Here is a 14,432-nt window from a genome sequence, read left to right as displayed (position 1 = left end):
GCTTTGAGTCCATTTCACTTGTCCAGCAGGTGCCCCGGGCTGGACACCCAATGGGCTCAATGGGAGGGAGACATGCCTTCTGTTCAGGGGCCATGACTGGGCCTTGTGCCAGCTCTCAAAGCATCTGGTGCCTTTAAAATAAAATATGTGCATAGATGCATGATTGGAAGAAAAACATTTCCTTAGTTGACACTCACTCATTGTACTTTTTCATAATTTTCTCCTAGTATGGAAAGATGGAAGAAAAGTCTCTCCTAAAATGTATAACTTTGGGAATAGCAGTAAGTGTAGGATCTACTGGGGTTTTGTCTTATATGCATTGAAATGATATACTCATCAATGACATATCAAATTCTTCAACAGTTCTTAATACAAGTTAAACAGTAGTTTAACTAACAGGAGAAAGTGGGGCACTAGAAATTGTAAATGGACCTCAACATTCCAGTCTCTCTACTCTTGAGCTTAGATTTTTGGACTAACTAACAAGGAGAACACAGAATTACCTGATGGTATATATTTTAAAACTATTTTTCCAATAAAAATTTAAATATGTATAAAAGAGCACAGTGGCTCACGCTTGTAATCCCAGCACTTTGGGAGGCCGAGGCGGGTGGATCACGAGGTCAGGAGATCGAGACCATCTTGACTAACAGGGTGAAACCTCATCTCTACTAAAAATACAAAAAATTAGCCAGGCACGGTGGCGGGCGCCTGTAGTTCCAGCTACTCGGGAAGCAGAGGCAGGAGAATGGCGTGAACCCGGGAGGCGGAACTTACAGTGAGCCGAGATCACGCCACTGCACTCCAGTCTGGGTGACAGAGCCAGACTCCATCTCAAAAAAAAAAAAAGTAGACAGAAAAGTATATTAAAGCCAATGTACCCATCCCTCAGGCATGACAATCATCAATTCTTCGCCAACCATGCTTCTTCTCTATCTCCAACCCTTCCCCTGCTCACATAATTTTGAAGCAAATTCCAGATAACACGTTATTTCATCTATGACTACTTCCATCTCTCTCCAAAAGACTCTTTAAAACATAACCACAGTACCATAATCCCACCTAAAAATTAACAATAATTCTTCAGTGCAATATCCAGTGTGCAAATTTCCAATGATATCAAATGTTGTAAGTTCACATATTTAGTTTTTCAGTTTGTTTGAATCAGAATTCAAGTAAGATCTCTTATTGTAATTGGTTGATATGTCTTTCTTAATCTACAGATTTTGCCTCTGTTTTTTTTCCTGTTTGTTGAAAAATCTGATATATATATTTTTCTCTAGAGTTTTCTATCATCTGGCTTTTACTGATCGCTCCTATGGTGCCATGTCACATGCTCCTCTGTCCTCTCTATTTCATGTAAATCAGCACTGGGATATAAGACTCGATCAGATTCAGATTCAATTTGGGGCACATTTTGGTGCTGTCTTCTTCCATCAGCTGACATTGAGTATCTGTCTCTGCCTGTGATGGTAGCAGCCACTGATGGTCATTGCCTAGACCCAGCAATTCAAGAGGGGTTGCATATACTGGCAGCATAATTCTTTCATTCGTTCTTTATTTATTAGCTGGAATTCTTAAAGGGAAACTTCTACTAATCTACTATTTGGTCACCCAGTGGTAGACATCTAATAGAAAAGGCAAGACAGATGCTTTAATTTAATTGATCATTTTACTTGGACAAGTTGGTTCACTAGCTTCCTTCAATGGGATCAATTTGTTACTTCTTTTTTTGAAATATTTTGCATTCGTCGATTTAAACATATTTTATGCATTTCAATCTATCCAATATAGAGCAGTTGTTGTCTTTGTTGATGCTTAAGTCCTGAATCAAGTTCCCTTCACACTAGTGTAGCTGATAGAGTTTTTTCTACACATCTTGTGTGACAAAATGTTTCAGGTCCCTTTTCTACATTTACTGTTCCGGATCTAGAATTCAACATTTCTCCAAAGAACTATGAGTCTTTTTTATTGAGAATGGTTTTTCAAGACCACAATCTGGATGCTTGGTGTACCCATAACTAGTGGTTTAGTCATTGTTTACAGGACTTCATGGAGGGCTAAGAAATATGTTTGTTTTAAAAATAAATTTTGAGTTCATTCTAATATTTCCAATTCAAACTGAAGACTTAGAGGAGTTTTTACATAACCTAATCTCTTTTACAGATGAACCTCCTTCTCACACCAAATCCTAGTTCTTAATAAAATCAGGAATGATAGCATATTACACAGTTACTCTTTCAATTTATCCTGCTCAAATCAAAGCTATTGATTTCTGTGTGCTAAATTTATATCTTGCTATTTTACTAAGTTCTTACAATTTATAGCAAATTTCCATAGTTTTTTTTAGTTTTCCAGATACACAATCATATCAAATGCAAATATAGTTTGTGTTAACTCTTTTTTTTTTAGATGGAGTATCTCTCTATTGCCAAATCCTGTCTGATTTCCTTGATTAATGCATACAATATAATATTACATATTATGTGAGGCTATGGGCATCTTTGCTTTGCTCCTAACTTTACTGAGAATAAGTTTTGTGTTTCTGCACTGAAAAAGATGCTGGGTGTTGGGTATTGGGTTAAAACACACACACACACACACAGTTTTTTAAAAATTTAATTTAAAGTTCCAGGATACGTGTGCAGGATGTGCAGGTTTGTTACACAGGTAAATGTGTGTCATGGTGGTTTGTTGCACCTATCAACCCATCACCTGGGTATTAAGCCCTGCATGCATTATTTATCCTGATGCTCACCATGCCCCCCATCCCCCCGACAGGCCCCAGTGTGTGTTGTTCCCCTCCCTGTGTCCATGTGTTCTCATTGTTCAGCTCTCACTTAAAAGTGAGAACATGTGGTGTTTGGTTTTCTGTTCCCATGTTAGTTTGCTGAGGATAATGGCTTTCAGTTCCAACCATGTCCCTGCAAAGGACATGATCTGTTTCCTTTTTATGGCTGCATTGTATTCCATGGTATATGTGCACCACATTTTCTTTAAAATTTATTTTTCCCTAAGTTATTGGGGTACAGGTGGTGTTTGCTTACATGAGTAAGTTCTTTAGTGGCGATTTGTGAGATTTTGGTGTACCCATCACCTGAGCAGTATACAAAGAACCCTATTTTTAGTCTTTCATACTTTGCTCCCCTCCCATCCTTCCCCCCAAGTCCCCAAAGTCCATTGTATCATTCTTACGCCTTTGCGTCCTCATAGCTTAGCTCCCACATATCAGTGAGAACATACGATGTTTGGTTTTCCATTCCTGAGTTACTTCACTTAGAATAATAGTCTCCAATCTCATCCAGGTCACTCAAATGATGTTAATTCATTTCTTTTTATGGCCGACTAGTATTCCATTGTATACATATACTATAGTTTATCTACTCATTGATTGATGGCATTTGGGTTGGTTCCATGATTTTGCAATTGTGAATTGTGCTGCTACAAATATGCGTATGCAAGCATCTTTTTCGTATAATGATTTTTTTTCCTCTGGGTAGACATCAAGTAGTGGGATTGCTGGATCAAATGGTAGCTCTACTTTTAGTTCTTTAAGGAGTCTCCACACTGTTTTCCATAGTGGCTGCACTAGTTTACATTCCCACCAGCAGTGTAGAAGTGCTCCCTGTTCACCACATCCATGCCAACATCTACTGTTTGTTGATTTTTTTTTTTATTATGGCCATTCTTGCAGGAGTAAGGTGGTATCATATTGTGGTTTTGATTTCCATTTCCCTGATCATTGGAGATGTTGAGCATTTTTTCATATGCTTGTTGGCCATTTATATATCTTCTTTTGAGAAGTGTCTATTCATATCCTTAGCCCACTTTTTGATGGGATTTTTTTTTTCTTACTGATTTGAGTTTGTTGTAGATTCTGGATATTAGTCCTTTGTCAGATGTATAAATTGTGAAGATTTTCTCCCACTCTGTGTGTTGTCTGTTTACTCTGCTGGCTGTTCCTTTTACCATGCAAGAGCTCTTTAGTTTAATTAAGTCCCAGCTATTTATCTTTGTTTTTATTGCATTTGCTTTTGGGTTCTTGCTCATGAAATCCTTGCCCAAGCCAATGTCTACAAGGGGTTTTCCAATGTTATCTTCTAGGATTTTTATAGTTTCAGGTCTTAGATATAAGTCATTAATCCCTCTTGAGTTGATTTTTGTATAAGGTGAGAGATGAGGATCCTGTTTCATTCTCCTACATGTGGCTAGCCAATTATCCCAGCATCATTTGTTCAAAAGGGTGTCCTTCCCCCACTTAATGTTTTTGTTTGCTTTGTCAAAGATCAGTTGGCTCTAAGTATTTGGGTGTATTTCTGGGTTCTCTATTGTTTTCCATTGCTCTATGTGCCTATTTTTATACCACCACGCTGTTTTGGTTGACTATGGCCTTATAATATAGTTTGAAATCAGGTAGTGTGATGCCTCCAAATTTGTTCTTTCTGTTTAGTCTTACTTTGGCTATGCAGGCTCTTTTTTTGGTTCCATATGAATTTTAGAATTGTTGTTTCTAATTCTGTGAAGAATGATGGTAGTATTTTGATTGCACTGAATTTGTAGATTGCTTTTGGCAGTATGGTCATTTTCTCACATCCCAACGCATGGGATGTGTTTCCAATTGTTTGTGTCATCTATGATTTCTTTCACCAGTGTTCTGTAGTTTTCCTTGTAGAGGTCTTTCGTCTCCTTGGTTAGGTATACTCCTAAGTATTTGATTTTATTTTTGCAGCTGTTATAAAAAAGGTTGAGTTATTGATTTGATTCTCCGCTTGGTCTTTCCTGGTGTATAGAAGAGCTACCAATTTGTATACATTAATCTTATATCCAGAAACTTTGCTGAATTCTTTCATCAGTTCTAGGAGCTTTCTGGAGGAGTCTTTAGGGTTTTCAAGGTAAACAATTATATTATCAGCAAACAGTGACAGTTTGACTTCCTCCTCACTGATTTGGATGCCCTTTATTTCTCTTGTCTGATTGCTCTGGCTAGGACTTCCAGTACTACGTTGAAGAGGAGTGGTGAGAGTGGGCATCCTTGTCTTGTTCCAGCTGTCAGAGGGAAGCTTTCAACTTTTCCCATTCAGTATTATGTTGGCTATGGGTTTGTCACAGATGGCTTTTATTACATTGAGGTATGTCCCTTGTATGCAGATTTTGCTGAGAGTTTTAATTATAAAGCGATGCTGGATTTTGTTGAATGCTTTTTCTACATCTATTGAGAGGATCACATGATTTTTGTTCTAAATTCTGTTTGTGTGGTATATTGCGTTTATTGACTTTCATATGTTAAATCATCCTTTCATCCCTGGTATGAAACCCACTTGATCATCGTGGATTATTTTTTTGATATGTTGTTGGGTTCTGTTAGCCAGTATTTTGTTAAGGATTTTAGCATCTATGTTCAGCAAGGATATCAGTCTGTAGTTTTCTTCTTTGGTTATGTCCTTTCCTGGTTTTGGTATGAGGGTAAGGCTGGCTTCACAGAATGAATTAGGGAGGCTTTCTTCTTTCTCTGTCTTGTGGAATAGCGTCGAATTCTGCTGTGAATCCATCTGGTCCTGGACTTCTTTTGTTGGTAATTTTTAAATTAAGATTTCAATCACACTGCTTGTTATTGGTCTGTTCAGGGTATCTAATTCTTTCTGATTTAAGCTAGGAGGATTGTATTTTTCCAGGAATTTATCCATGTCTTCTAGGTTTTCTAGTTTATGTGTGTAAAGTTGTTCATAGTAGCCTTGAATAATCCTTTGTATTTCTGTGGTGTCACATCTTTTGTATTTCTGTGGTGTAGTATCTCCCGTTTGTTTCTTAATGAGGTTATTTAGATTTTCTCTCTTCTTAGTTAATCTTGCTAGTGGTCTATCAATTTTATTTATTTTTTCAAAAAACCAGCTTTTGTTTCATTTATCTTCTGTATTTTTTTCGTTTCAATTTCATTTAGTTCTGCTCTGATCTTGGTTATTTCCTTTCTTCTGCTGGGTTTGGGTTTGGTTTGTTCTTGTTTCTCTAGTTCCTTGAGGTATGACTTTAGAATGTCAGTTTCTGCCCTTTCAGTCTTTTTGATAAGTGTTTAGGGCTATGAACTTTCCTCCTAGTATCCCCTTTGCTGTATCCCAGAGGTTTGATAGGTTGTGTCATTATTGTCATTGAGTTTGAATAATTTTTGAATTTCCATCGTGATTTCATTTTTGACCCAGTGATCACTCAGCAGCAGATTATTTAATTTCCATGTATTTGCATGGTTTTGAAGGTTCCTTTAGGAATTGATTTCCAGTTTGATTCCACTGTGGTCTGAGAGAGTGCTTGATATACTTTAATTTTCTTAGATTTACTGAGGCTCGTTTTGTGGCCTATCATATGGTCTATCTTGGAGAAATGTCCATGTGCTGTTAAATAGAATGTGTATTCCGTGGTTGTTGGATGTTCTGTACATATCTGTTAAGTACATTTGTTCCAAGGTATAGTTTAAATCCATTGTTTCTTTGACTTTCTACCTTGATGACCTGTCTAGTGCTGTCAGTGGAGTACTGAAGTCCCCCACTATTATTGTGTTGCTGTCTATCTCATTTCTTAGGTCTATTAGTAATTGTTGTATAAACTTGGGAGCTCCAGTGTTAGGTGCATATATGTTTAGGATTGTGATATTTTCCTGTTGGACAAGGCCTTTTACCATTATATAATGGTCCCTCTGTGTCTCTTTTAACTGCTGTTGCTTTAAAGTTTGTTTTGTCTGATATAAGAATAGCTACTGCTGCTTGCTTTTGGTGTCCATTTGCATTAAATGCCTTTTTCCACCCCCTTTAAGTTTATGTGAGTCCTTGGTATGTGTTAGGTGAGTCTCCTGAAGGCAGCAGATATTTCATTGGTGAGTTCCTATTTATTTTGCAGTTCTGTATATTTTAAGTGGAGCATTTAGGCCATTTACATTCAATGTTATTATTGAGATGTGAGGAACCATTGAATTCATTGTGCTATTTGCTGCCTGTGTACCTTGGTTTTTTCATTTTCTGTTTTTGCTTTTTAACTTGTATTTTTGTTTTATAGGTCCTATGTGATTTATGCTTTACAAAGTTTTGTTTTGATATGTTTCTAGGATTTGTTTCAAGATTTAGAGCTCCTTTTAGCAGTTCTTCTAGTGGTGGCTTGGTAGTGGTGAATTCTCTCTGTATTTTCTGAAAGCCTGTATCTTTCTATCATACATGATGCTTAGTTTTGCTGCATACAAAATTCTTAGCTGAAAATGGTTTTGTTTGAGGATACTGAAGATAGGGCCCCAATCCCTTCTAGCTTGTAGGGTTTCTGCTGAGAAATCTGCTGTTAGTCTGACAGGTTTTCCTTTATAGGTTACCTGGTGCTTCTGTCTCACAGCTCTTAAGATTTTTCCTTCATCTGAACTTCAGATAATCTGATGACAATGTGTCTATGTGACGATCTTTTTGAGATGAATTTCCCAGGTGTTCTTTGTGCTTCTTGTATTTGAATGTCTAGTTCTCTGGCAAGGCCAGGGAAGTTTTCCTTGATTATTCCCCCCAAATATATTTTTCCAGGCTTGTAGAAATCTCTTATTCCTCAGGAACACTGATTATTCTTAGGTTTGGTTGTTTAGCATAGTCCCAGCCTTCTTGGAGGCTTTGTTCATATTTTCTTATTCTTTTTTCTTTGTCTTTGTTGGATTGGGTTAATTCAAAGACCTGTCTTCGAGCTCTGAATTTCCTTCTTATACTTGTTCAATTCTATTGCTGAGACTTTCCAAAGCATTTTGCATTTCTATAAGTGTGTCCAGTGTTTCCTGACGTTTTGATAGTTTTTTCTTTAAGCTATTTCCTTGAATATTTCTCCCTTCACTTCTTGTATCCTTTTTTGGATTTCCTCACATTGGGCTTTGCCTTTCTCTGGTGCCTCCCTGATTAGCTTAATAACTAACCTCCTGAATTATTTTTCAGGTAAATCAGGGATTTCTTCTTGGTTTGGATCCATTGCTGGTGAACTAGTGTGATTTTTTGGGGGGTGTTAAAGAGCCTTGTTTTGTCATATTATCAGGGTTGGTTTTCTGGTTTCTTCTCATTTGGGTAAGCTCTGTCAGAGGGAAGGTCTAGGGCTGAAGGTTGTTGTTCAGATTCTTTTGTCTCATGGCGTGTTCCCTTGATGTAGTACTCTCCTGCTTTTCCTATAATTGTGGCTTCCTGCCAGCCGAACTGCAGTGATTGTTGTCTCTCTTCTGGGTCTAGCCACCCAGCAAGTCTACCTGCCTCCAGACTGGTACTGGGTATTGTCTGTACAGAGTCCTGTGATGTAAACCATCTATGAGTGTCTTAGCTGTGAACACCAGCACTTGTTCTCCTGGAGCTGGTGGTGGGGTCAAATGGACTCTGCAAGGGTTCTTAGCTTTGGTGGTTTAATATCCTATTTTTGTGCTGGTTGGCCACCTGCCAGGAGGTGGCACTTTCAGGGAGCATCAGCTGTGGTAGTATAGAGAAGAACCAGTGGTGGGTGGGGCCCTAGAACTCCCAAGATTACATGCCATTTGTCTTCAGCTACCAGGGTGGATAGGGAAGACCCATCAGGTGGGGGCAGGGTTGGATGTGTCTTAGTTCAGACTGTCCTTGGGTGCGTCTTGCGAAGGCTGCTGTGGGGGATGGGGGTGAGGTTCCCAGGTCAATGGAGTTGTGTACCTACGAGGATTATGGTTGCCTCTGCTGAGTCATGCAGGCTGCCAGGGAAGTGAGGGAAAGCCGGCAGTCACAGGCCTCACCCAGCTCCCATGCAGTCCGAAGGGCCGGTCTCCTCCCACTGTGCCTCCCCTAACAGCCCCAAGTCTGTTTCCAGGCAGTGGGTGAGCAGAGCTGAGAACTTGCCCCAGGTGATCTGCTTCCCAGCTGGAAAAGAAAAGGGCTTGGTTCTACCCCTGCCTGTGGAGAGTCTGCCGGACAGATTCGCACCCTCCCCTGAGTTCTGGCAAAGAGGCTTCTCACCCAGTTCAAATTGTTACAAAGTTCAAATGGAGTCTTCCTTCTCCCTGTGGTGCTTTTCCCCCCTCCTCTGGCTTCCCTCCCAAAGGATCCCTGTGGTGCCAGGCAGGAATGGCCTGCTTGGGGACTCAGGGAGCTCCCAGGGCCTTTCCCACTGCTTCCTCTACCCCTGTATTTCACTCAGTTCTCTAAGCTGACTTAGGTCCAGTTAAGGTCGGAAACTTCTCCTGCAAACAGACCTTCAGTTTCTCCATTGGGGGTGTGTGTTCGGGAGAGCAGGATCTCCCTTTTCCACTTCCGCAGGTGGGGCACTCACAGTATTTGAGGTGTTTCCTGGGTCCTGCAGGAGCAGTCTGCTTCCTTCAGAGGGTCTGTGGTCCTCTCAGGATTGCTGGTTTGTTCTTGTAGTTGATCTGGAGCTAAAAATTCATGATGCAAGCCTCGGAATGCTGCTGTGTCCATCTGAGTCAGAGCTGCAATCTAGTCCTGCTTCCCGTCTGCCATGAAGATCCCATATTATCCAGTCTATCACTGATGGGCATTTTGGGTTGATTCCATGTCTTTGCTATTGTGAATACTGCTGAAATGAACACACATACGCATGTATCTTTGTAACAGAATGATTTATTATTCCTTTGGGTATATATAGTAATGGGATTGCTGGGTCAGATGGTATTTCTGGTTCTAGGTCTTTGAGGAATTGCCACACTGTTTTCCACAACGGTTGAACTAATTTATACTCCCACTAACAGTGTAAATGCATTCCTATTTCTCCACAGCCTCACCAGCATCTGTTGTTTCTTGACTTTTTAATAATTGTCATTCTGACTAGCATGAGATGGTATCTCATTGCAGTTTTGCTTTGCATTTCTGTAATGACCAGTGATGTTGAGCTCTATTTCATATGTTTGTTAGCCACCTAAATGTCTTCTTTTGAGAAGTGTCTGTTCATATCCTTTGCCCACTTTTTAATGGGTTTGTTTCTTTCTTGTAACTTTGTTCCTTGTAGATTCTGGATATTAGACCTTCGTCAGATGGATAGATTATAAAAATCTTCTCCCGGCCGGGCGCGGTGGCTCACACCTGTAATCCCAGCACTTTGGGAGGCCGAGGTGGGTGGATCATGAGGTTAGGAGATCAAGACTATCCTGGCTAACAAGGTGAAACCCCGTCTCTACTAAAAATACAAAAAAAATTAGCCAGGCGTGGTGGCGGGTGCCTGTAGTCCCAGCTACTCGGGAGGCTGAGACAGGAGAACGGCATGAACCCAGGAGGCGGAGCTTGCAGTGAGCCGAGATTGTGCCACTGCACTCCAGCCTGGGGGACAGAGCGAGACTCTGTCTCAAAAAAAAAAAAAAAAAAATCTTCTCCCATTCTGTAGGCTGTCTGTTCACTCTGACAATAGCTTCTTTGGCTGTGCAGAAGCTCTTCAGTTTAATTAGATCCCAATCTTTGCTTTTATTGCAATTGCTTTTGATGTTTTTGTCATGAAATCTTTGCCCATGCCTATGTCCTAAATGGCATTGCCTAGATTTTCTTCTAGGGTTTTTATAGTTTTGGGTTTTACATTTAAATCTTTAATCCATCTTGAGTTAATTTTTGTATAAGGTGTAAGGAAGGGATCCAGTTTCAATTTTCTGCATATGGCTAGCCAGTTTTCCCAGCATCATTTATTAAATAGGGAATCCTTTCCCCATTGCTTGTTTTTGTCAAAAATCAGATGGTTGCAGATGTGTCATCTTATTTCCAAGATCTCTATTCTGTTCCACTGGTCTATGTGTCTGTTTTTTGTAGCAGTACCATGCTGTTTTGGTTTCTGTAGCCTTGTAGTATAGTTTGAAGTTGGGTAGTGACACACACGTTTAAAAGGTATCCATGAACCTCTTCTACTGAGTGGTTTTATTATGGATAGATATTGACTTTCATACTATTTTTTTCATAAAATCTACTAATATGATGAATTATATTAATGTGCTTCCTAATACTGAACCTAACTCATGCTTCTGGAATAGATCTCCTTTAATCATTCATTGATGTTTCTTTTTATGTGCTTTTTGATTTGGTTTTGCTAATTTTTATTTAAAACTCTTTTTTAAACAATTCCCATAATACTTATTTTTTTCTAACTTTTACTTTAGGTTCGGGGGACATGTGCAGGTTTGTTATATAGGTAAACTGCATGTCATAGGGGTTTGGTGTACAGATTATTTTGCCACCCAGGTAGTAAGCATAGGACCTGCTAGGTAGTATTTTTATCCTCATCCTCTTCCCACCCTCCATCCTCAGGTAGGTCCCAGTGTCTGTTGTTCCTTTCTTTGAGTCCATGTGTACTTAATGCTTAGCTCCCACTTTTAAGTAAGAACATGTGGCATTTGGTTTTCTGTAAAATTCTTAATATTAATAAACTAGATTGAGCTATGGTCTTTACTTTTACGTATAATCTTTATCAGGCTTTATAGTTAATATTATATACATAAAACAAAATTGACAGTTTCACTTTCTTTTCAATGCTCTGGATTAACCTAAGTAGCACCAGGGCCATTTGATATCTGAAGGTTGGCAGATTTGACCCACAAATCAATCTGTTCCTGGTCCTTCTTTTTCAGGGAGCTCTTTTACAACTTCCTCTAATTTTTTCCTATGGAAATGGCTCTGCCCAGTCTTTCTATCTCTATATGGTTTAATTTTGTTAGGTCATATTTTCCTAGAGATGTATCCATCATAACTTTGTTTTCAAATTTATTTCAATGGAGTTAAAAAGATTCTTCCCATGGGCCTAAATCCCCTGTATATCTCACTAAGGAAAATAAATGTTACTTGCTGAGTGCCCACAATTACACTGATCGTGCTTACTGCTTTAAGGGTGAGTTAACTCTCATACAGGCAACAATTCCACAGGGACAGTGGTTTTGTTCCATTTTACTAAAGCCCAGAGTGCCCAGTGGCAGAGTAAGGATTCCCACATAGACTCACTTTGATCCAAAAGTCACCATTATTCCATCACACAATACCATCCCTTTACAATGGAACAGGGTGTCTTCAAAAGGTGTCAGGTCAAAACATCTGGTGCCTTTGAAATATATTATGTGCATAGATGCATGATTGGAAGCAAAACATTTTCTTAGTTGATACTCACTCAGCTGTACCTTTTCATAGTTTTTTCCCAGTATGGAAAGATGGAAGAAAAGTCTCTTCTAAAATTTACATATTTGGGAATAGCAGTAAGTGTAGGACCTACTGAAGATTTCTCCTGTGTGCACTGAAATGATATACTCATCAATGGCATATAGAATTCTTCCAGGGTTCCTCCTATGACAGCAAGCGTACAGCTGTCATTACAGTCATGGGCTTATGATCCCAACAGGGTTACAGACTGTTCATAAAAACTACAGATGTTCAATTTATGATGCCGTTATACACCAATAAACTTATCTTAAGTTGAAAATATAATAAGTTGAAAATGAATTTAATATTCCAATAAATCCACCTTAAAGTTGAAATAAGTCGAACCATCGTTAAGTCCAGATGCTCCTTGACTTATGATGGAGTAACCTCCCAAGAAATCTATCCTAAAGTTAGAAAATCCTACGTCCAACCATTCTAAATTTGGGATAGTTTATAGACAATTCCTAAAGAATCCACAAGGAATAATAATCAATAGTTTTGAAGAAAAGACTTAAATATGAAAGTGAACTTTGTAAGGCCACAAAACATGGTGACACTTGTTCTGACTTGTAGAAAACTACAGTCTTGCAACAGTGTAATGTGCCCACACCCTGAAAAGATCACCTTACAAGAGAACCTCAGTGTCACAGAGATTATCTCATCCCTGAAAATGTGCAGCAGAACTTGCCTGACAATTCTAAACCTTCAGCATTGGAATGCTTGCAAGGCCGTTTTGCTTTGAAAGATTTATGTTTTTATTCTTCAGGCTCACAAATCTAGCTGTTACACTGGCATAAAATATGTGCCTGAATCAGACCAATGTGCCATCGACAAGGGTTTAAAAAAAATCCAAAAAACTTACAAATCAGGTTGCTACTTTTACTATCAATTCCAATCATGAAATCAGTTCTTCTGGGTAAAGGCACCTTATTTTCAAGGAAAAGACAGCCTAATGGGTCAGCCTCCTTTCCCGGCCTGCCATTGTCATTGTGACAAGTGGTGGGGCACACTTTGCACATTGAGCTGTCACCCCAACCTACTTGCCTCCTTCTTCTCTCTGTGAAGGCTGCCCTGGAGGACAGGGTTCATGTTTTATTTGTCTTAACATCACCACAAGCTGGAATATACCAGATAGTAAGTACGCTGAATAAATGAACAAAAGGAAACTAAAAACACTAAACCTACCTTCATACTCCATTCTGATGGGCAGACATGAAAATAACCAAAATTCCACCTAGATTGGAATCAGTACTCTAATATTGCTTACAAGTAAACCCATTAGAATATGAGAAAGGAACAGTTCTTTGTGCCTGGCAGATGAAGACAGCTGAAGGTAAGATAAATTTTTGAGGAGGATTAAGGAGAAGTGCAAAGAGGGCATTCTGGGCTGGATGAGCAACACGGGTGGTGGCCAGGCACAAATACCCCAGTGTGTCCAGGAGAGCCGGTGGCCAAGAGGCTGGGAATGAAGGTGAGGGCCAGCCCTGGGGGCTACCAGGGTGAGTAGCTTACCTATGTTATGAGGCCAGTGGGAGGCTGATGAGAGTTTCAGAAGACAGAACTGACAGGAATGACATGCTTTAGGAAAATAAATGAAGATACAAAAAATTGGCATCCAGAGCCTAGAAGGCAATGGGCAGGTGCTAGCCCAGCTTCTTAGATGTTGTCCACTGCATACCCTTGCACCTACTGCAGACTGAATCTTGGTTTATCAGGGAGCAGTTGAGACCCTGGATTTCAGAAAAGACAGACAAAATTCCTAGCACCTGGGGATGAACTGCAATTGGTAAAAGCCCGTTATTCCCCGACCTGTGATTCACCAATCTGCATGTGCCATGCTGGACGACGATTCAGTCTACCTGATGGAAATGGTTGGGTTTCCAACTGGTTGGGTTTAGAGGAAAGCACTTGTTTACCTGATAGAAAGAGACAGGGTTAAATGGAATAGTCCTTTCTCGTGATGTCTTTCCCCTTCTTTCTGCCTTGAGTGAGGAAATAACATCTGCAAGTCCACCCACCATTCTGGGAGTATAAAACATAATGCAGGAGGACAAAACCCAACAAAAGCTGGGTGGAGTAGGAAACTATTTCCAATGGTATCATGGAACACTTGCACCAGCCATAGACAGTCCACCCCTGGACTTCTTATTATACTTCTCATCTAAGCATCTATTTTCTCAAGCCAGTTAAGTCAAATGTCTGGTTACTTGTAGCTGAATGTATTCCTAACTGACAGATAAAGGTAAAATGACTCAGATGTCTGAACTAGAAAAGAGGCAATAGAAAAAAAAAACCCAAGGC

At 39.6% G+C, this 14,432-nt stretch overlaps 1 protein-coding gene across 8 annotated transcripts in view; it reads right to left on the bottom strand.

Moving 5' to 3' along the window:
• The window catches only part of OTUD7A (OTU deubiquitinase 7A), a 397,910-nt gene that overhangs the window by 178,370 nt on the left and 205,108 nt on the right, over positions 1-14,432 (bottom strand). Inside the window, exon 6 of one of the 8 annotated variants that reach the window (XM_063639042.1) lies at positions 9,283-9,543. The exons of 6 other annotated variants lie outside the window; for them this stretch is intronic. The gene's annotated coding sequence lies outside the window, so the exon portion shown is untranslated. Of the gene's footprint in view, positions 1-9,282; positions 12,436-14,432 lie in introns of those variants that run through there. One more of the 8 variants, XM_055278538.2, reaches the window with a different exon arrangement.

Source organism: Symphalangus syndactylus, chromosome 5, assembly GCF_028878055.3.
Source record: "Symphalangus syndactylus isolate Jambi chromosome 5, NHGRI_mSymSyn1-v2.1_pri, whole genome shotgun sequence".
NCBI lineage: Eukaryota > Metazoa > Chordata > Mammalia > Primates > Hylobatidae > Symphalangus > Symphalangus syndactylus.
This window is presented reverse-complemented; position numbering and strand designations above follow the sequence as displayed.